This window comes from Thrips palmi, unplaced genomic scaffold, assembly GCF_012932325.1.
Source record: "Thrips palmi isolate BJ-2018 unplaced genomic scaffold, TpBJ-2018v1 HiC_scaffold_16, whole genome shotgun sequence".
In the NCBI taxonomy this organism is placed as follows: Eukaryota; Metazoa; Arthropoda; class Insecta; order Thysanoptera; family Thripidae; genus Thrips; species Thrips palmi.
Window position 1 is genome coordinate 13986353 of NW_023144625.1, and position 22759 is coordinate 14009111.

Here is a 22759-nt window from a genome sequence, read left to right on the forward strand (position 1 = left end):
GTGACCCGTGCCGTGTGTGCGAGAGAGATCCGGTGTTATCTGAGGGATGAGTTTTTCACGAGCAGCGTTTCTTTTGAAGCGATGAGACTTACAGATAATGTTGTTTATGCAGACTTCTTTTTTGTTTTCACCAGGACAGTCATCGCTCACGACTTTGATGATGCCGTGTGCTTTGTAACCCTTTGACGAGCATCTTTCCCGCGGTGGCAGGTACACCAGCATTATTCACCCGAAAGAGTAATGCCGCGTGTAATTCGTGCGCTCGGAACGGGCGGTTGGGAGGGAGGGGGAAAGAGGCCCTTTGCAGGGCGGGCGGGCGATACCGAAGGACTGCGAAAGGGCCGAGTGCATCGCTGCCCAGCAGCCGATTGTAATTAACCCCCACCCACAGGGCTGTGGGGCTGTAGGGCCTGGCCGGCCTGGCCGCATTCCGCGCGCCAATGCGCCGCGTCGGCGCCGCTGGCTGCCTACAGGGCGAGGCGCGGCGGCGCGGCCGTGATGCTGCCCTCGCCTTCTTACAGGCATTCCTTTGCCCGTAAATACCACTATTATTTGCGCTGGGCGGCTGGGCGGCTGGGCGCGGCGCGGGCAGGCACGGCCAGGCACGCCCGCCCGCCTCCCTGCCTCCCCTCCTGCCCTGACCAGCCTCACCGCACCGCCCCACACCGCCGCCCCGCGCCGCCACCTGCCGAGCCCCAAGCCCCCACCCCCCGCGGCCGGCCGAGGCGGTGGCGCCCTCGCTACCCCGAGCGGCGGCGCCGGCAAGCTCGCGTCCGTGGCGCCGCGCCGGGGCGGCGTGGCCGGGGCGGCAGGGGCGGCCGGGCGGGGCGGCCCGCAGTCGACTGTGCGCCTCTGCTGGGGGAGCTACTACGCCCCTCCGTGCCGCACTGCTGCGACGCCCGAAGTCCGCCGAGTCGCGAGTTCGCGTCGCGCGACGCCCGGCAACCCCGCCACGCCCCGCCGCACCCCGCGCGGCCGCCGCGCGCGTAGTGTCAGTGTGTGTGACGCGTCCAGGATGTGAAGGCGCGTGCGTGTGTGTTGTGTCTGTGTGAGTGTCAAGTGCTGCAAAGTGCTCTCCGCCCCCGCGGCCCGGCCACCCCGGCCACCCCGGCCCGGAAGAAAGGATTATCTCGGATTAAGGGACAGGCGGCGTTGCTGCGGGAGACACTCCGCGATCGCGCCATGCCGGCAACCCCGGCGGCCCCGGCAGCCGGCACCAGCCACTAGGTAACTTGCATCCCTCCGCTGCAGCTTGGGCCGAGCGCCACCGGGGACGCCGAGGCGCGCCGAGGAAGGGGCGGGGAGATCGGCCGATGTGCGTCGTCGTTGGAAACTCATAGATCATTTCCTCCTTTCGGACCTTCCTAGGCCATCGCTGCGGCCGCAGAGCCTCTGCCGCTCCCACCCCCGGGACGGTCTGTCTGTCCGTCCGTTCGGCATTCAGACGAAGGGCGCTCAGAAGAAAGAAGCACTACCTCATACCCTAACCCCCCCCCTTTCCCAGCCCTCCTACTTGTCCCTCGTCCTTCTCCCCTACATACGTCGCGACAGCCGCAAGTGTGTTGCTGCCCCCCGAGGCGCATTCTCCTCTGTGTGTGTGTGTGTGTGTGTGTGTGTGGCCGCAGACCGCGACTCTTTCCCTCTCACTCCTAAGCAGATAAGATCGGATTGTATAAATCAGCGGCGGCTCCAGGTCCTCCGCCATGCACAGGCGAGTCCTTTGCCGCGTCCGCCGTCTTCCTCTACCCTTCCCCTCTGTCTGTCTGTCTGCCTGCCCCTCTCCCCTCCACTCGCAGTGTTGTATCGCTTCGCATCCCTTTGAGAAAGGCGCGCGCGTTTTCAGTTTTAAGTGCCGCCTGTCTGTCGGGATCGATGGGGCCTTCTCCTCTCTGGCGCGAAATCCTTGCCTACGCGCTTCCCAAAACACAAACACGCGCGCGCGCACACACACACACACACACACACACACACAAACAAACACAGCGCAGAGGCGCGGGGAGTTGCCGCCGCCAGAATGCGACAGTAAAACATTAGCGGGATAAGCCCGCGGCTGAGCGGCTCATAATCTATCACGATGCCGTGGGGATCGGCGCGGCGGCGCGGCCGGCCCCCCGTCCCCCGCTCCTCGGATAAGTCCGTGTGCCAACAGGAGGGTCCCCCTCGTCTTGCCGCGGTTTTCGTTCAATTCATTCCATTTTTCCGCCGCGAGATCACGGGAGGGCGCCGCCGCCCGGAGCATAGCGGTGCAGCGGCCGCGGACGGCCGCCAAGAAGCGTCGGGATTCTCCCGCCTTCTTTCAATCATTATTTTTTTTCCACTCTGGAATTCACTGGCGTCCACGGGGCTGTATACCATAACGACCAAATAACGTGGCTCGCAAGGCCACCAAGGCCGGCTAGTCCTCCGTTGCTGCAAGACTGCCTTGTTGACTGCTGTCCGTTCCTGGAGACGCAGCTGGAGCCGCCTTTCCGCGTATATAATAAGGAGACTGAAAAAAAGTGAAAAATGCCAGGAGGAAAATTCATTTGGCATCCACTTTGATTATTCCCAATGGCCACTTTCGTTACTCACTCCGACACTCCGGCTCGGCTGCCAGGGCACTGCCAGGGCACTGCCAGGGCACTGCCAGGGCACTGCCAGGGCACTGCCAGGGCACTGCCAGGGCACTGCCAGGGCACTGCTGCATCGCAGGGCTGGACTGCTGCACGAAAATTGGCTGCGATTCGAGTCATCATCACGATAAGCCCATTAGCGCTCGGCTCGCCACGGCCCGGCCAATGGTTGTCACAATACAAAGTCCCGGCGGGCCGGCCGGGCTCGGCTTGGTTTATCGTGTTTGCTGCCTCTGCGAGGACATACTCCGCGGTTGTGTTTGCAGTCAGCGTGACGGGGACCTGTGGACAGCCAGGCGGAAGTTCGGGCCATCCGGGCGCACGCGACCATCCAGACGCATTGTCTTGAAACGGACTCGATTCGAACGCCCGATAGAACCGGTCGATTGCCGTGCCAACAAGGAATATGTCAGTGGCTTTATTTGTTTGGGTCGAGTCCTACCAGCCAAATGGAATCCCCTACACCGCCGATTTCTCAAAAACAATTTTTTGGTAGAAGGGGGAAAACGACATTTTCACACTTGAAATGCTCTTGAGATTACGTTGCGAAAATGGCGCGAATTCATTTTACTGCTCGCCACACGACGTTGGTTACAGCCATAACTGGAGCCCACCGTGCGTGCCGACTGCCGATGGCAACGCCGGTTTGATGGCCTCAAACTGCCGTAACGGAGCCGGACGGCGTGCCGCTCGGCGGCGTGTCCGCGGCTCTGCACGCCCGCCAACTTGGCCCGATCAACTCGGCCGTTTGTGTGGCCGGCCTGCAGCGAGGCCGAAGCCCGGAGGCTCATTATGGCACCTCGAGCCCACCCCCACCCCACCCCCTCGGCCCGCGGGTCCAACGACGCCTGTTTGTATACGTCAAAACGTGTAAATATTCATTCTGCGATGCCGCTCTGCCCTTTTCTTTGTTTGCTCCTTCCCTCTCTCTCTCTCTGGCGTCGCAGTGTCCCGCCTCCTCCTCCCCGTGGTCGATCCTGGAAGTCCTTGGTGGCCGACCGGCAGCGTGCAGGCAATCCCAGGCAATCCCAGGGTCAGCTCGCTCTCCTGCGTTCTCTCTGCAAATCCTGCGTGTATATATTTCTACTTTCCCCTCATCATTCTTTTTTGCGTAATTTTTTTTTCGAGGAAGGAAGGATGAGTGCGGTGGGAGGGGGGACTCAAGGGAAGAGAAAATTGGTAGGGCAACAGCGGGCGGGCGTGGGCAAGGACGCTACTGCACGGCACGGCGCGGTGCGTGCCCCACTCGCAATATATTCCAGCCTTTCGTTTGAAAAGGCCTTCATCCCCCTCCCCCTCTTGTGCGCGACCTCCCATCCCCGAGTATGTATTTTGCAGATATTCCATATCGAGCCCCTTCCAAAGCGCGTCCACGTGCTTGCTGCAAATTGCCTTTGGAGTACGCGCGGCGCGCGCAGTCGTCAAACCTGCCGAGGGGGTTGCCCTGGCTTGCCCCGAGTTGCCCTGGGTTGCCCCTTTGACGCTCGGGGCCCGAATAAATCTCATCAAACGGCGTGCACGAATGACGTAACAAGACAATCGTCCGTGGCAGCGCCACAGAGGATGGGATATCCTCACCGATTTGATAAAATTGGAAGCCAGAATCGTGTTATAATATTTTCAAATTTTCGTAATCATTGAGCTTTGCGTGCAGCAGCACCAGAGAGAGAAGCAGCGGGGTCGGTAGCCGGCCAACGCAGTGGAAGGGGAGACCGCCGCCATCCCTGCCAGCGCCGCGGCGCTGAACCCTTTTTGCCTCCGTTTGGCACATGCCAAAGCATGCCAAAGCGTCTCTGTCCGGGAGGCCTCTTAATCACGCAGGCCTTTTGCCTCCACTTCTTTTTTTTTGCGCGCCAGTCTCGCCAAGTTCCTCGACGTGGGCGTCGCTATTATCAGTTGGCTGGCTGCCAGCCCCGGCGGGGCGGCGGGGCGGCCACGTGAGGCTGCCCCGACCGAGTCCGAGTCGAGTTTACGGAGTGGCGTCCGCGCCACCGTTACTTGTCGGAGCCCAATTTCCATCCGAGGCCGCCAGGGCCGCCAGACCCGCGCCACCTGGACTCCCGAGCCAAAGTCGGGGCATAATCGTAAAGGCGATAAGACTTTGAATTCACTTTGCAGGGCCACGCCGGGCCACGCCGTGCGGCCCGCGTCTCCGCGTCTCTGCAATCTGGACGCGGAATCGCATCCGCAGTTTGCCCCGCCCGTGTTCCGCGGTCATTTTTAGTCGGGCTTCAACTTCGCAAAGGGTCATCCCTTTTGAATATTAAAGGCGCGGCCGCCAACAACTTGCCCGCCCGTGCACCTTGGAGTTGAAGTGGTTAGGGGCTGAAGGGGTCCGGCGCGTGGCTGCGAAGACCGGCGAAGACCGCACGCCGGGCCACTTGAAGAAATTCTTTGTCTCCGTCGCACTCGTGGAGCGCTCCGCCGTGGGTGCAAGGAAGACAGTCACGCAAAAATTCATTGAGTAGTAGTTAGGACACCGAACGCCTCACATCTTGGACAAGTCCATCCCACAACGATAAGGCATTATTCCACACTAAACACTCTGAGCATGACAACCTTGTTTATTGACTTCACTTCATACGGGGCGGCGCTGCAGGTTGGGCAGGGGCAGTTTTTTTCTAGTGGCAGGCGCCCCTTCCGCCTCGCTCCCACAGGCCCCCCCCCCCCCTCCCTGCCCCGGTCAGCCAGTGGGGCGGCCGTCCGACTGGCCGCCTGCACCCCGGGCCCCCGCTGTCTTTGACTAAGACAATAAAGTGCGGTGCGGGAGTTTGATTGCTGCTGGGACCCTGTGGGAAACAAGGCCTAGCCCAAGCCGCGCTCGTGTTGTGGGTCACGCCCCCCCCCCCCCCCCCCCCCCCTCGCCACGGCCCCACCTCGAGTGTGATGGCGACGCCTTAAGGCCGGCCGAAGAGTGCGCGGCGGGTCTTTGACGACGGGCCCGGCCGTTTTCTACCAACTTTACTGCTGCTGCTCTTGTTGGCCTACTGGTGGGCCTCCTGGTGGGCCTAGGTGGACCGGAGGTGACCGAGGGTTCCTGGAAATGGGCTGGATTGCATTTGAATTTTCCAGCCCGTCAATGAATGAAAGCGAACGGGTCGTCGTCATGGTCACGGTTTTTGGTTTGTGGAACCACGCGCTCTTCTCGGAGTGCGTGAACGTCTAGAACCTTTGAACTTGGAGACATGCGTTGAGGTGAGCCTTTTCCATTTATTCAGCTGTTTCTGAATGCGAATGGAAAAGACGGACAGAAAAGGTGATTCTTCTTTGGAATTCCATCAATTAGTTCACGACTGTGGAAAGGCAAGCGCGCGCCCACACTGACACACACACGCTCACACACACACGTGCAGGCTGCGTGATGTGACTTGGGCTAATGGCCCAGCCGCTCCCCCGGCACCGCCTTCTAGGCCTTCTAGGCTCGGCGTTCGGATCGCGCTGACAACGTTTTAATAAGGCAGCGCGCGCTGGGGCGGCAGCACGGCAGCACATGCTGGCCTTGGCCACGCCTTGGCGGTGCCTTGGCAGTGGCGGCGTCACACGTCGTCGTCGTGGTGCCCGGCCCGTCGCGCAGCCCCTGATGGAAGTCGCGCAGGCCGCGCTGCAGTCCGCCGCCACGCCTTTCGCTTTAATTACGGGGAAAGAACCGCGCACCGCAACTTCCGATGTAGTTGGAAAGCCCGCGCGGAAAACTTGCGCACCTTTCTCGTTTTTATTTTCGACGGTCTTCTTTACCTATATTCAGGCCCCACCGTTTGCTTTCACGTTATTTATTTTCTTGCCCTAGTCTCTCTCCCCCCACTCGCTACCCAGGTTCCCCGGCCCTGCGGCCCGAAAAGCGGGGTCCTGCGTGGATCGGTATGATTGCACAGGGGGGCCTCCACCTGGTCCAGCCTCCCCATTACAAGCCCCGGCAAGCCCCCACACCACATAATCTTTCTCCGTTTCCCCCTTTTGTGTGCCTGGTGACCTCTCTCCTCCCTCCTCCTACCGCTTTCTCTCTCGGTTTCTCTCTTTCATACTCTTGTAAGGTGCTGCATACTATTAAGACAGCGCCCCTGCCGCTATGTAAAGCACGCCGCTACACTAAACAATACGCTGGCGGAGGGAAGGGGAGGCCAAACCGCGAAAGCACTTTGCGCGGGCCGCGTCGCCGCGCCGCCCCGCCCGCCGAGTCATTGTCTCCGCGACATATTGCCTATCAGAGTGGAACGACAAACCGCGCCTTGTTGAGGGTTGTTCTCTCGACCCCGGTTCCTGGCCGAGGCCGAGCCGTGCGGCCCTTCCGCCATGCAGAGGCATGGAAACCAAATTTGCGCCCTCCCATTTTTTGTCCCCGTCTTGCGGGGTCGCGTTGCAGGAGGAGCCGCGGACGTTGGCCCAGCCAGCGATTTTCTTGCAAAAATAAAATACCCACCCGTTGATTGAATGTGAAATGACAGATTGACCGCACCCGCTCCATCAGGAGGCCATGTTTGACCCTGCTCGTGGCGCGTCTATGTAAATACAACACACACACACACACACACACACACACACACACATCGCACCCCAAAACTCTCCCTCTCTCTCGCTCTTGGTCTGCGTCTCCGAGTGAGCTACGTTGTCGCTCTCCCTTTGACTCACACACACAGCAACCCGATCCGCGGCCACAGCCATCATAAATGCTTTGTGTCGCTTTGTGAATGGTCCCCCCTTTTAGCCCCGGGTGGGACGGGACGCGCACCCCTTCGCTTGATGGCGTCCCGTGGGGGATGTTTCAAACTTATATTGTCCACGCTGCGCCCCCACCACGCACGCCCCGCCACGCCAAATCGCGCGCAAAGAATAAAAGGCCTGAATTGGCGGCCGCAGGCCCCACAGCCAAACGCGTCATGTTGACGTCCGGTGGGCTTATTCCGCGGCGCGCACGTGTGTGTGTGGCCAAAGGGGGGGGGGTGAGTGTGGGCGTGTGTGTTCGTGAACTCGTAATGAAATAGCTGCGGGGCTTGACATTGGTGCTGGCTGGATAAATGTTTTTGACCCTAGCAGGATGATGCAGCATGTGACCAGACAAGCTTCAAAAAATGAGAATAATTTGTTGCAAATATAGACATTGGTCTCTGGTAGAAAGAACAACTAAATTTTTGTTCCGGAATTTTTTAAACTTTCATTTTGTGCTAGTCTATACTTTTGCTGCTCCCATTACTCACGAGTTAAATGACCGATTGCCAATGCATGATCCTCATTTTAAATCCTGTCACATCGACCAAGTGATTCTGTGTCACTGCGTCGCGTGCGGCCCTTGGCCGAAAGAAAGTGTGCACGTGCTAGAGGTCTGTAATTCCACGTTGTTCCGACTTTGTAATGAGAAATGCACTGGAACCTGCAGCGGCCGGCTTGTTGCATGTAATGAAAAGGCAGCGGGTCACCTTGGCACCCCAGCCCACTGCTTTCCCGCTGGAAAAAAAAATGAGAAGAAACGGAGGGACAAAAAAAATGATGAATGAACGTTCTGCGGGATTCAAGGTCAGCCCATCACACACAAAATGAATACTATACAGATAGAAACCCCAATAAGTCGTTATAAACAAAGGAGACTCATCAAATGGGAGGCTTTATTACTGCGGGCACAATATGATCCACTGTGTCTCTTTTCCATTCGAGCATTTTGCCTCGGTGGCACTGCTAATTGTGTTCGCCACAGTTCAACAATGGTACCAGTCATGGTTTTACCCCGGACCCACACACTCAGCCCTGGAGGATACAATTTTTTGTTCGTCCACAGATGATGATTTTTTTTGCTAGCTTTGCGCCAAATTCGAGGAATGTGGGTCCTTCGAGTGAAAGAAAAATAACAGTATCCCCAAAACAAGTTGGCGCACCAGGATCGTGGCACCGCAGCAGTTAAAGTTTCGCCGGCACCCAGAGGCCAGGCAGGTTATGCGACGAATAAGGACGAACTCGTTATTCAATAAAACAGCAGTCTGGGTGGCGCACGGCATGGCCGAGGCAGGACTGCTCGTGTCGCAGCCGAGCGGATCCGAAGGGTCGATTCGTCACTCGGTCTCTGTCGCACCCTTTCGGCACAGCCCGTGCGTGCGACAGAAACGGAGCGCTCCGAAGCTTTGTGTCGAAGTGCTGGAAATGGCGGCCACGGCGGCCACGGGGGCCGGGTTCATGATTATTTTCGCGTGGAGGGCTGTGTCCGCAATCACGGCCTTCGTGACAGCGGCAAGTCGCGGGTCGCGTCCGGGGCGACGCGGAACACTCATTAAGTCGGCCTCGAACGCGACCCGGACGAGTTCCCCGTTTCCTTGTTATCTCCAAAAGTAAAGTTTCGCCTGATTTTAGATGTGCCTGGCCCCCGGCTTGGCTCCCTGGCTTCCGATCGGGCTACTTTACGTCGCCAAAGTCCTCGCGCTGCCGCCGCCGCCGCTGCAGAGGGACGGACGGGCGGGCCGTGCCTGTCAAGGGGCCGGAAATCGTGAGCTCTGACAAACGTCACCCTCTTTACCGTCCCTACCGTCCCGAACAGACGGCCAAATGGCCCTCCCATGGCCGCTGGGGAATGTGTTGTCAATACATTGTCAAGCAAATGGCCCTCCATAAATACCGGAACGATCGCAGCGCCCCGGCGGGGGAGGGGGGCGGGAGGTTAAATGGGAGGTGGATCTTCCCCCTGCTGGCCTGCATTGGCGAGAAGAGCTTTTGGCATGTTTGTGCAGCGCGGGGCCGATACGTATGCAGGGCACGTGCGGCGTGTTCTATCCTTCTCGAATTTCCTCGTCATCATGTTTGCCTTGGCACCCTTATCTTGTTTCCAATGTGGCCCTCTTTTTTCTTCTTCCCCTGCTCCGTGACACCAGCGGAAAGAAACAGAGTTTCGAATTTCTGAGTTAGTGAGTCCAGCCGCCTGGTGCGAGCGATACAGCGCCCCGTTCTCAATTTCCTACGAGCAATGCAGTCTCGAGCATTAATCTCCCACTCTGGTGGTTGATGATGGAAACAATTAAAAATCCTGTCTTCTTCGATTTTCAACCCCCCTTGGGCTAGTCAGGCTCGTGCAATCAAAATACCAAGCACAGAAAAACCTCGTGTGGGAACTTGCGAGTGGAGGGACTTGTCGGCAGTTTTGACACGTCGCCAGTTTTGTTTTGGCGGCTCTTCGGGCGGCGCCTGGCCCGGCCCTGCGAAGGTTGAGCTGGTTAGGCGGGCAGGCCGGGGCAGGCGGGCCGGGGCAGGCAGGCCGGGGCAGGCAGGCCGGACGAAGCAGACACGCCGTCTTGTACTACGCCTTGCTGCTGCCCGCACGGAATTTCCCTGGGGGGCGACAGCTCTCGCGCCAGCAGAAGGCTTGCGGTGCCGGCGTGCGGTCTGCCGGGTCTGCCAGCCCTCGCTGGGCTGGGCCGGGCCGGGCCGCTGCAGGTGCACGCCTTGCTGTCATATCCTATCCGGGATGCCTCAAGCCCGCCCGTCTTGTGTACCCCCTTCTTCGTGTTCCGCCCGCTGCTCTTGCTGCTGGCCTTGATGTTGTTGATGTGTCCTCGAAGCCGCGCTGTACAGTCCCCCGCTGTGCCCCGGCATTGGCCTGGCAGTGCCGCTTCCACTGTCCGTGCGGCTGTCTGTTCCACTGCGCCTTTGGTCCTCCTGGTCCTCCAATTTGCCACAGCGAGGCCGGGACACACCTTTCACTATGGCACCGTGTCGGGGGAAGGGGGCTGCAGTGGGGCAAGGACGGGCGTGGGGGGTGAAAGGGGAAGGGGGGGTTTCGCGGAAGCGAGCTTGATTACGCTGTCAGCTGCAGATTCGGATCCAAACAATACGTGTGTGCTTGCGCGCGCGCGCGTGTGTGTGAGTGTGTGTGTGCGTGTATTTATGGTTGGCCGTGCGGAAGAGTCTTGCTTGTGCTTCTTGAGCTCCCGAGTGATGATGCCGCTGAAGGAGAAGAACGTCTTAACCCAAGTGCCATGTGCGCAAAAAAAAAAAACACTTTGCAATGGCACCTATTCTACTTACGTGTTGGGTAAATTACACTTCATAAATTTCAAATCATGCGTCATTGCGACTAGTCCCGCCGATTATGGGCGATTGGAGTCATTGGTTCTTGCTTCGATACGCCGATGCAAGCGATGGCGGGATGAAAAGGTCGACCCCACACCGTAAATGGAAGATGAGGCGGCGAAAGTGACGCTTCATATCGATATCGGACCGTGCGGGCTGGGCTTGGCTGAGCTGGGCTGGGGCTGCAGGGGGGGGGGGGGGGGGTCGAGGCTGCTCGAGGCAGGACGCGGGGTGTATGGAAGGACAGCCGGTGATTCCCCGTGTCAGGCCCGACCTTGGCGAGGCCTGGATTCGGGGGCGTGGCGGTGTGTGGGGGTGAAGGGGGGCCGGGGGGGGGGGGGGGCAGACGACGAGACGTGTCGTCCGTGTAGCATATTGTGCCGGGGAGCAATATGCGTTGAGGTTCAGCCCCGCATTTGAATCGGTGACGAGGGCGACGACGTCCATTTCCACGCCCCGCCCCCCTCCTCCTTCTTCTGCCTCTTCTCATCCAGCTTCTGTTCGCCACCTCCAGTTCCGTCTCGCAAAGCGGACTGGTGGAGCGCGGAGCGGAGAGGGGGGCGAAGAGCGTCGCAGGACGCCGAAGGTAGGGCGCTCTTTGATGTGTCAAACCTCCTTTCCACCCCCGGCCGCCGCCCCGCCCGCCGGCCTGCCTGCGTCGCACAGTGGGCCAGAGGACCGGTGGAGGCGGCCAAAATTTGTTTTGAGCTTCCGAGTCAGTAAAAGGAATTCGAAGTCTGTCGGCGGCCAGTTGGGCTGAGCTCGTGTCAGTTAGCGCCCAAGTACGAGCGCTTCTTTGAGGAGTCGCAAGGGGGGCGGCGCCCCGGGCCCCACCGGGCCCCACCGGGCCCCACCCACCGCCGCGCCTCTCACCTCTTTCGGCGCCATTCTCGCATCATCCCGAGGAAAACGCGCCAAGTTTCGCCAACTCGCGCTCTGGCGCTCTCGCACGAGCGCTCTTTATCGAATTCGCATCCGACAGACTGTTCGCTCCGCGGGGTGCCCGCGCCACCTATCCCACCTCTGGCCGCCTCTCTGGCCGTCAGTCGTGCAGACGAGCGCAGCGCAGCGCGGCCGGCCAAAAGTTGTCTGCAAGTTTGAGTTGCCCCGGCAGTCACATGTTGCAGCGAGGTGGCCGACCGACCCTTTTCGCGCCGAGTTTCTCGAATTAAACTGACTTAGCCGGTGTAGTGCGGTGGCGCGGGGCCCCGGCCTGCCCGCCTGCCAACACAGGTCGGACCGCCGTTTGCACGAGTTTGCGCGGCAAAGCCTCATAAGCTGTTGGAATGGTTTCCCGCTTAGAATGGAACTCGTTTCGGCTCCAGTGAGGCGGCCTCCGGAAACTGCGTGGCCAGCCACATTGTTCGGGCCACTGTGTTTTCATTCATTTGGGAGGGGAGGGGGGATAGTTTCGGACTCGCGGGCTTTTCCGTGTGTTTTTTTTTGCAGTTAAAACGACGTGAAGTTGACATCGCCCACATTCCTCACGGGAAGTGCTCGACCGTGGCCCCTTTCTGCGCCACGGCACAATATGCCGCGGCCTTCGCCTGCCTTGCCCGCCCGCCAGGGGGTTGACTGCGGCCTGGCCACGCGAGCCACGCCCATGGCTGCCCATGGCTGCCCCTGGCCTGCCCACGGCCCTCGTGGCTGGCAGGACACACGTGTAAATACGGCGCCCCTTTCCCTCCTTCTGCCCCACAAACCTTTCCGCCTATTCCAACTCGGACATTCTTTCCGGCTGAGGGGCCGCGCTGCCCACGCTCAGGTTCTTCCTCCGCCCCCGCTCCATCCCACGAAAAACTATTCTTTCGGGAAAAAAAACAACAACAACAAAAAACGTTTGAGGTTGCATATTGAACCAACAATAACTAACATTCCCGTCGAGAAATAAACTTCCGTTTTCTCCTGAAGTATTTTCCTCGCTTCGTGGTCCAGGCCTGCGAGGTGTGAGCACCAGGCCTGACCAGCCCCCCTTGCCCCTCCGCGCGCGTTGCTGGCCGCAGTTAAACACAAGATGCAGTAATTACAGATCCCTTGCGTGTTGTGGCGCTCTCGTGTTTCTCCCCGGCCTCACAGCCTCGGCCTGCCCCTTCGGTCCACCAGGTAGAGCACCGCCATGCAAGAGGGGGGGGGGGAAGGGCAGCGATTAGAGGGCTCCGGGAGGGGGGAGGGGGAAAGGACAGGACCGAAAGGGGGTTGCGGCCGCGTGCCTGGGGTCCGGAGGGGGGCACACTACTTTACGACACAGGTACCGGCCGCTGGGGCGTTGGACGTGGCGGCGCTAGCCTCATTACTGGGATTACACGCCGACCCTCTCGCTCTGTCTCTGTCGCGCACGTCCGGGCCATCCCTTGGGTGCGAGAGAGAAACGCTCACTCGGTCCGCACGCTCCCAGCATCACGCTCCCCCGCAACAAGGCAGGCATACAGGCCAGCAGGCCAAAGGCAACTAGCGTCCGAATGACCTTTACCGCGCTCTCGCCCGTGTGAATGCCTTCACTCAAACACAAACACACACACACACACACACACACACACACGAAAAAGCTTCACACTCTGTATCACTGCGCTGCTGTTGCAGAATAACGACTCACTTCGCAAAAGTGGGGAGGGGGGAATTCAAAACCAGCGAATCCGCGCGCGAACCGACTGTTTCCGCCTGGCTGCCGTCAGTCAAGGGGTAGCGAGTCACCTGGCGTCCCGCGGCCCGGCGTCTAAAAGCGGCTTCATAACTTAATGAAGACGGACCGCCCGCCACGTGGCGTGCCCACGGCGGGCCTGCCCAGCCTGCCCACTGGCGAACTAAGCGCGCCGCCCACCCGCGTGCGCGCGGCTCGTGCGAGGCCTCGAACGTCGGAATTTTCGACCGGGGGCGTGCCTCTCTCTCTCTCTCCCTCCGTCCGATTGGGCGGTGAGAGCGAGAGAGGCGCGTGACGCTGGTCGTTGACGCGCTGCGCGGCGTGAGATGCATCTCCCTCCGGAGAAGGAGTGGCCGGGCGAGTGGCGGTGGCAGCCGCACTTTTTCAGCCCGGCGGCGCGCAATCCGGGCCGCTCTCTCTGTCTCCCTCGCACTCGCGGGCAGAGCGGCGTGAGAGAGACAGCGGCGAGGCACTGCTAGTGGCGCGAACCGCTAAACGCCGCGTCCGTACAGTACGTCACGCTACCCTTTAAAGGTGCCGGACGGTGGCCGCACTGGTGGAGAAAGTGCAGAAAAAGGACGGAACGCCACGGAAATTGGTTCCACGCTCAGACGAGTTGGCTCACGGCATTCGACGACCTGCCGGTTTCTGACCTAGAAATGCATTTTTTTGACAAGCTGAAACTGTTGTGCCAATGGGTCCCTCCCTTCAGGACTGATGGACCGGTACTGCCAAAGGGCTTAGTTCGAGTTCTTTTGGTTCGGACAAAGTATAAATTAAAAGTGGCATCTTGCAAACGTTGTGGATGCGGGTCGATCTGGCCAAGTGGACCTCTGCCGCGGCCTGGATAAAGTCGGGCTGGCATCCCTCGATTGTCGCCCGAGGTACTTTGGTCTCTCCGAGGAGTCGAGCTGAGTGAGCCGAGCCGAGCCGAACCGAGCCGAGCCCCGTCACCCACACCCCGTCCGCCCCACCCGGCCGAACTGTTTTAGTTGATGCACTTTGGGACGTGTTTGTCTTCGAACTTGGAGATGCATAATATTGACAGAGCTGCGTACACCTTCGGCGGCTCCTCTCCGCTTCTCCGGCAGAAGCTACCTCCTGGAGGCCCGGAGGCCAACCCGGAGGCCGCCCTGCAGCGCCGTCAACCTTATTGCTAAAGTTTAACGTCGCACTGTCGTCCCCGGGCGCCGCCCTGCAGCGGACCTTTTCCGTGACTGGTCACTGAGAGCCAGCCGTCGCCGGCGGGCACCGCGATGTGGGCAGCTTGTCTCTCTCGCACCCTGCAGCGCGCCCCGTGGGTGCGAGAGAGACGGAGAAAGGGACGGGTCTGCATAAACTGCGCGCTGCCAATCGACCGGGCCGGGGAGCGCCGCGCGCACATCAAGCAGTTTATTTGGCAGTGCCCCCACGCCGTGCGAGTTTTCCCGCCTAACCGGCTTTGTTTTGATTGGATCCGGAAACGGGCTGACCGTGAGCCGCCGGGAAAAGAAACACACAAAAAAAGAGAACAAACATGGGAGGTGGCGACGCGACAGGGAGGGCCAGGGCCGGGCCGGTCGGCCGGTCAAGTAGGACCCCGATGTGATTCCCTCGATATCGGTCCAATCACAAGGGAGGGAAACAACACAGAAATGCTATCCAGAGTGCGGCGGTGGTGCAAGGCCGAGCCTGGCCCGCCAGCCCCGCCAGGCGCGCCTCCAAGATGCCTCCGTATTGGTTTGTCGATAACCCCGTTCCCTTCCGCCTCACATTTATCTATTTTTTTTCCCGCTTCGCTTATCTCTCCGTCTCTCTCCGTCGTCGCTGCCCCGGTTTGTTGTCGATCCGTCGCCACAGCGCTATCTTCCCCGACAGTGTGGTTAGCTCCATTGCGGGACTGGGTTTACGCCCCTCTGACGTCATAAAGACTTCGCTCTTTCTTACTCTCTCTTCCTCTGGTGTCTCTGTGTGTCTCTCTTTTTCTGGCCGTCCCTCGAGTGCTCTCTCTTTTCTCATGCATCTCTCGGGCCTTGCGACGACCACAACCCCCGGCAACCCCTTGCGGCGTGACACTCAACACACATATCAACACGCAAGGGCGCCTCCACCCCCAATGCCCTCACCTACACTACCTGCACCTCGCCAGGCAGACAAACACACCGCTGCGTGCACAGCGCAGGCTTCTTGAGTCACCAAACTTAGTGCACACCGCTGCTTTCCAGCTCCGAAAGTGCCCAGTCGCATTGAGTCCGTGAAGCCAGCTCCAGAGCCAGCCAGGGAGTGGCGATGAAGCGCCCTCGCCTGAGCAGCCATAGGCACGGCCACGGCCGGGCACGGGGCGCTCCCTCACGGCGAGCCTCAAGGGTCCCGGTTTGACACATCAAACAGAGGCCGGCCTACACCTCATGTCCTCCGCGGAGTGCCTTCTCCTTTGTCCCGGACTGTCCTTTGAGAGAGCCACGTCGCCTTCTGTCTCACTCTTCCGGCGCTCCCACAGACGGCCCATCTACTCGACCTGGAAACGAGGCCTACTTTCTCCGTTCTCCACCCTTGCCACCTCGGTTCGTCACAACTCTGTACAAAGAGGTCTCTAAGCAACAAGTCGATTTTACGCGTCAATAAAGCATATTTCACTAGAGTTGCGGGTCACTTTCAAGCATCAAATGGCATAAGAACCACATATATAAACATTCCAAATTAATTGATCGTGTGCACAACGTTTTTAAATGCGAAGTTGTATTTTTACGTTCCCCTGCCTTAAGGCCTCACTTCTTGTTCGCAACCCAGTCTCCAAGTCACCCACTTTGCACCACTGCACTGGGGATGGGTCGCACTTCCGCTCTCTCTGTCTCACACACACGCACACTCACACGCGCTCCGCTGCCGCCGCGAGACCTATTCGGCATGCCTGTGCAAATGCATTCGTGCGCCCTGGACGTGACCGTCTGCGTGTCCGGCCGTGTGTCCCAGTCGGCATTGCCGCACGGACGGTGCTTTCACTTCATTGCGCTGTGTGTGTGTGTGTGTGTGTGTGGTCGTTGGCGAGGCGGACGTCGTGTCCATCTGATGATGCCTTTGCACGCCGCGCCGCCATGGCGGCCATGGCGACCATGGCCCCGCCGCCGCCGTTGTGGCCACGGACAACGTCCGGACACGTCCCGGCATGTGCAGCACTCCATATCGTGTGGACATGCCGCGCCATGCCGCGCCGTGCCGCGCCGCCGCTGTGGCGGTATTGGCTTCGATGCCGGCGGGGTGCACGCACACACACACACACACAAAAACACGCACGCATATGCAATCAGACACTGCCACATGCACACTGAGACATGCTCGTGCGTGAGCGTAGGTGGTACGAATAGTCGAACAACCATCGCTCTCTCTCTCTCTCTCTCACGCACACAGACGCGCAGCGCGAGAAACCTCCCAACAGGCGGTCCTGATAGGACCCATGTAGCGCAGTAACACACGCATTGACAGGGGTGCCGCCGTATTGCCTTCCAAATGAGGTGGCGAAACATCCCCGGGACTTCCTTCGCCTGGCCGTGCCAGCCACGGCGAGCCACGCCGCGTCCGCAGCCATCTGGCGTGATGCAGGGCGGCGGATTCCGGTGACGTGGATCGAGAGCCATCGAGATCTCGATCCAGATGATCGCTGCTTGTCAATGATTTCAAACCGATGTAACAAAACAAATCTCTGGTCGGACACCGAACCGAAAACAGGCCACGTCCTTGTCTCTCAATTTTTTTTGTCGTTCGTCATTTATTTTTTGTTGGGTTCGATTAATTTTCGTCGCGCTGCAGCGATATATCGACGTGGCTAACTGGCGGCGCCACTCCACCGTCCGGCCGCCCTTTTTCCGGGCAATCCATCTGAGAGGTCCGGCAAACTTTCCCGGAGCCATAAATGTACGCTCGAGCCATACTTGCTGCGTCGGCCGCACTCACACACTGCGAGTGGACGCCGCGTGTAACGGCCGGGACGGGTTAGCCGGCTTGGCCCCACGGACAGCCCGCCTCGAGAGTCTGTCCTGGAAGTGGACAGTCGCGTGAGAAAGGAGCGCGCGGGGCGCCGAGCTTGGCCGCGCCCCGTGAGGACCATCAGCCCGCGGCACTCCGGGGCGTGGCGGGGCAGGCCACCTCGCAGGCGCGCTGGCCGGGCCGGGCGCCTGCTGCACTGCGAGGCGCCACGGGACAGCCGACCTCACAGGCGCTGACTGCCCGCGCCACGCTCCAGATTGACATGGAGAACGCCTGGCTGCTCCCCACAAACTGGTGCAGTGTGCGCCTCGCCAACGTGTGTCCCACAGGGTAGACACGCCCGCCCCGCCCCGCCCCGCCCCGCCCCGCCCCGCCCCGCCCCGCCGCAAGGCGCTCCCCGGAGAGGTAGGCGCTAGGAGTGGATTGCCGGACTGGCGGCGCGCTGCTGCTGCTCGCGATGAATTATTGCAGTTGCTGACACAAAGTGCAGCGCAGCCGAACAGAGTTTTGGAGGGTGCGCGACGACGCTGGCTCCAGAGCGGTGGCGGCGGCGCGGCCGGGCCGGCTGACTGACTGTCTCGGTCGTTAGCGCGGCAACTCATTTAATTGGCGACGTTCGAAAAGCGAGGCGGCGGCAATTGTTTCGCCGCCGTGCCGTGCCGCCAGATGGCGCCGCCGACGCCGCGCTCTGACGGCGTGCTCTGACGGCCAGGTCTCGCGGGGCCGGGCCGGGCGGGCGTCACGGCCGCCAGGTGCGCCGTTTCGGCCCGTCTCCGGGTGACATTTCGGGCCGTATTTAGCATGACGAGCGCCAGCGCAGCTACTCGGGGAGCGTTTCGGGCCGGAGTGTAACGGCGGGCGAAAATGTGTTCATTTACGGAGGGACGGCCGGGACGGGGCCCTCGGCGGCATGGCGCTCGGAGCCGCTTCATTTTAATTTACAAGGCCGAAAAGGGCGCGTTATGAGTGTGGCAGCGACGGAGCAGTGAAGGTGGTGTCGGGGTAATGACTGGCATTAAGAGGGCCTGCCCTCGGCCTGCCCTGCCCGCTCCCGTCGGGGCACTTTGCTCCTCAGCGATTCGGTGTCTTGATTCCCAGCTACGCAGAGGTCTTATCGCGGGTGGCGCGCGGTAAAGTTCTTCTGCAGCAAATAAATCAGACATCGTCCATTATGGAAATAGTCCCATTGCTGAGACATTTTGGGGATCCTGAAAGTAGGCGACAAAAGTGCCCTGAAAGAAAGCACCAAAAAGTGAAGCAGGCCACCGGTTTCATGCCACATTTGCAGTGTAGGCAGTGACGGAGCGTCAATTCCCGAGTGCGCACGCGTCGTTCCAACACGGCGACCCGATTGCCGATATCCACCTCGACCGGCAAAGACTGACCCGATATGTACGTTTGCCAAGTCCCTCGCCAACATCATGGAAGCCTAATGGCTGCCTCCCTTCGTGGACGGGGACGACTCTGCCAGTCCAGGAATGTGGCGCCTCGTTCGCTTTGAGTATTACGTCTTGCTGAACTCGGCCAGGCTGCCGCCCAATGACGCCCCAAAAGATTTTGTCGACTCCGAACTTGGACTGGAAACGAAGCGGCAGAACCTCCGTTCGTTTTTGTGTTTCGCAAGCAGTGCTCATCAATGTATTATCCCTTGTTGTTGCAGGTACGTGGTGTGTACTTTGCCGACCGTGCGCGGCGCCGAGCTGGGCGAGGGTGAGTGTGCCGACACACCGTGAAGACAGTGCGCGCTTTGGTGCACACAGTGCTGGCTGCGCTGACGACGAGCATCGTTTAATATTGCAAAGCAACATCAACATTTTTAGGCAACATTGCAGTCAACAGGCAGCTTGCAACAATGATAACAATAGAGGTCGTAATAATAATGCAACCGGGTGGCGCCGCCTTGTCGGGTTCGTCGCACCTCGGCACTGCTGTTGTTGTTGTGGCCGGGACTCATTTCGAGGCGCGCCACGCCACGGCACGGCACGGCACGGCACGCCACGCCAAGCGAGCGCGGTGGAGCAAGGCCCGCGGGCGGGGTGCTGATAGTTGTTGGTGCGTGGCTCACGAGGAAAGTAGTATAGCTGGAAGTTGCGGGTGCGAGTGCGTGCCGCGGCGTGCCGGTGGTGCATGCGGGGCTATTCCCCCTACCCCTCCCCCTCCCCTCCCCCTCCCCCTTCCCCTTCCCTCTCCGACCACTCTCCCCCGCTTTCGGGATGATTGTAGCAATTCCGTCTCTTATCCGTCCCATTATGCGTGGGGTTTTCGGCCTTTGGAAGTAGTTTTTGTTTTTGTTGTTGTTGTCGTGGAGCACTGCCGTCTTATTTCATTATCACGCGAAACGGCCTCGGGATTGTTTATTTATTTTCAGTTTCACTGTCGTCACGGTGGGGTGGGTGTCGGCCGGGTTGAATCAATCAACGTGCCACACACCGCTGTCGCGTGACACACCACTGTGAAAAAAACAAAAGCCGCAGTCACCGCCCGTATGATTTTTTTCTGTTATTGTTTTTTTTTTACCTTGGGCATTGTTGCAGTGTAGCTGCACTGTTGTGGCAGGTCGCGTCACTGGGGGGTCAAGCGCAGGATTACTGCGCCCTTCTCGCCCTGCCCCTGTCGGCTAAGCCCCATGCCGCGCCCCGCTCCGCCCCGCCCCGGCCGGGCTGCCTTGGCCCCGAGACGCTGCGGTCAACGATCTTCCCGCTGCAGAGTGGCGGGGGTGGGGTGGGGCTGGCCGAGGGGTTGGCGATGTTGGTACCAGCCATGCCAGCGGGTACACGCTGCAACAACACGATAGCGACTGCCGACCTCAAGTACAGGCCGCCCAAAAGCGACTGCGCCCCTTGGACCCCGTAAAATATTCCGCGATCCTCATCCGGTTCCGCGCCGCGCACTGATAGGGTCCAACTTTTTTTGAGATTCGCCGAGTGAGTACAGTGTATTGATTTTAGGGTGCCAAGTCGGCTCAGAGAGGTCAAAAAACTGTCGAGTTGCCTAAGAGGCTTGTGCTTCTCTCGTGACCGCCCACACGAGTTCGGAAAACGCTTGCGACTTTCACTGATCGAGTTGGAGTCGGCCGAAAGCACGCGTCAGCGGTGACCCCACTGGCCCGGAAGTGCTCTCGGCGGCGATCTATGGCGTGCTGGATGACACCAAGTTCCAACTTCCTGGAGGGGCAGCGGCGCTCTCCGGCAGCCAGACAAAACACACGGACAGACAGACGGACAGACAGACGGACAGACGGACAGACAGACAGGCAGGCGCACAGACGGAGTGCCCAAGTATTTTTGCCCGCCAGGATAAGTGGCTTAGAGTTCGCGCAGCGCTGCTGCTTTGCGGGTGCAGCCATTGCCCCTCGCAGTGTGGGGGCATGTAGAACCCCTGGACCTTTGGCGGCTTCTTGGCGTGACGACGGTGAGGATCATCTTTCAGGGAGCACCACCTTGCCGCCCTTCAGCGGGAAAGGGCGGGTGGCCTGGGTCACGGCGGGTCGAGGGGGGGGGGGGCTGCGCACGCATACTCGCCAAACGCCCCGGGGGCCCCCTCGGTCGCTCGACTCGCCGTGCACTCCATTTATTTTCCGCGGGGCCTGCTGGGGTCGTCCAAGCAAGACTGAAACTGGAACAGGAAAATCTGTATCGTCGGAGAATGAACTGTTGCGACACTGCCACTCGAGGAGCGTCAGGTCTGAGGCTTTATACAGTCGCTGGAGGGGTGGTGTCCGTCCATCGGTCACTCACCCGCGTCGCGAAGGAAGCGAGGGGAAAGGATCCCGACAACTGCATCGGACTTCCTCGTCGGTTACGTCTTTCTTCGCGGCGGGTCGTTCCGGTCGTCACGCGACTCGTCACGCGACTCGTCACGCGACGCCGCGGCGCAGGGCGTCACGGACGTGCGCGGGGGCAGCCGCCGCAGCGGGCCCTGCGTTAGTGCGCTCGGGTTCAAACAACGAGCAAGCTGCCCCGCTCGCTATGGCGGTAAGTAAACTGCGGTTGGCGAACGGAAAATGCCAGAGGGGAGGTATCGTGTCTGGGGCCGGCCGGGCCCCGGGTCGGGCCGGCCTTACGTGTCGGGCGGATCGCCCCCCGCGGGAGGGGGAGGGGGAGGGGGTAAGCACCTGGCGGCTCTCATGAGCAACAGCTGTGGTGAAATTACTAATCTCTTCTCACCTAGCGCACGCCCCGCGCCGTGCACCGTGCGCCCTACGAGGGCCGTCCCTGGGCCGTCCCTGGGCCGTCCCTGGCCGCCTCGCGCGCAGCGGGGGCCCGCCTGCCCCCCCGCCGCCGGCGCGCCGCGGGGGCGGACAGGGGGCGGACCGGGGGCCGCGCGGGTCGGGGCTACAAACAACTTGGCTGGAATTCGACGTGCGGGGTGCGCTGCTCGGGGACATGGTGCGGGTAACCCACTGCAGAGTCTTGAACATGGGAGGGTGAGGAGGTCCTACACTGTTTAGCGATTCGCGTGGAAGTTTATCTGAGAAGTGCTCGGAAGATGAAACGAAAACGTTCGGGTCGTAGGACGTTGACTGCCGTCCTTGGAGAATGACAGATATTGTTGAGGTTTTCCCTTGTCTCTTTCCTGACACTGTAGCTACGCCACGGCGAGGTTCAAGGTGACCAAAGGGAGCCGCGGAGAATAAAGGGATTCCTCGCAGGAGAGAGGTGGGGCGCGTCAGTGCCGGCGGTGTTGCACCAGGAATGTCACGTAGTTAAAAAGTTTGACGTCGCCGTTAGAATGGAACGAGGGCGATACGAAGCCTTTTGTTCCGGAGGGTCGCCTCTTCGCTCTCCGTCGCACCCACTCGTGGGTCCCTTTGAGGTGCGAGAGCGACAGAGAAACAACCCTCCGGAATCACCCGGCCAGATAAAGGAAAGAATGCGGCCCTCATTTTCCATGGAATCTCGTTTTCATTCTGACAACCGCACATGACTGATGACGCACCTCGGCAGTGGCGTGGCTGGCCGTGCATGCAACACGTGCCATTACAGGCCGCCTAAACGACCTCGTTTTAATTACCATAATCGGAAACAAAAAGGAAAAAGAACCACGAAAAGATCAAGAATCGCCGTGCTCATTAAATTGCCGCAGACTACCAACAAACACGTGCCCGGGTGACGTCAAAACGACCGTTAAAATGCCACTTATTTTCCTGGAATTTACAACTCCGATGTAGTCACCTTGATGTCAACCATGGCGCGCGTTTTGGGATGTCGTTGGCGATGCTTTCTGTGGCGGTTGTTCGTGCCGCTGGCTGGCTTTGCGTTTCGGGACGCGAGGTAAAGGGACGCTGTCAAATTAATTTGGGCGAGTCGCGCGTGCTGCCTGCTGCCCGTCGGCTCGCCGTCGGCGGTCTGTCGTGATGTTGGCGGCCGGACGACGCGGTGGTTCGTCCGCGGCGTGGCGTGGCGCGGCGTGGCGTGGCCGGCCCGGCCGACGGGACCGTATGGCGTGGCAAATGCAATTTGAAACTACCACTACCCCTCGCTCGTGTCCGCGCGACGTCGTT

General features: G+C 60.2%; 1 protein-coding gene across 3 annotated transcripts in view; it reads left to right on the forward strand.

Moving 5' to 3' along the window:
• The first annotated feature begins 1031 nt into the window (after window positions 1-1031).
• The window catches only part of LOC117642785 (hemicentin-1), a 205769-nt gene continuing 184041 nt past the window's right edge, over window positions 1032-22759 (forward strand). For all 3 annotated transcript variants that reach the window (XM_034381325.1, XM_034381326.1, XM_034381324.1), the window contains exon 1: window positions 1032-1227. The gene's annotated coding sequence lies outside the window, so the exon portion shown is untranslated. The remainder of the gene's footprint in view (window positions 1228-22759) is intronic.